The following is a 374-nucleotide window of genomic DNA, read 5'->3' as shown; positions in this document are numbered from 1 at the left end:
ACATGTTGTTGCGTGTATGTGGGCAGACATAGTGTGTCGTGACACCTGACACAGGCATGCAACAATCGTTGAATTTGCAAATGGCGATGGACGTCTACGTTTGCTGGTGACGTTACGCAAATGAACAACTGGTAAACGGTTGTGGTGCGGTTGTTCTCGCTAGAGGTGAATCAGTGATGGCGACGATCGGTTGAGCTACCAACCGGTTGTTTCAGCGATACCCACCATGCCCACGAACGTGAATGGCATGTGGGTGTGAAGCGATACGCGGCGGTGGCTGGGTGGGACCGTCCCCGGCCGGTGAGGGGGGGCCTCCCGGCGTGCTGGCCGCGCGGTGCGTGGGCGCACGCGCTACAGCCGGCTGGTGGGGGCGG

This window comes from Schistocerca americana, unplaced genomic scaffold (genome assembly GCF_021461395.2).
Source record: "Schistocerca americana isolate TAMUIC-IGC-003095 unplaced genomic scaffold, iqSchAmer2.1 HiC_scaffold_1407, whole genome shotgun sequence".
In the NCBI taxonomy this organism is placed as follows: domain Eukaryota; kingdom Metazoa; phylum Arthropoda; class Insecta; order Orthoptera; family Acrididae; genus Schistocerca; species Schistocerca americana.
This window is presented reverse-complemented; position numbering follows the sequence as displayed.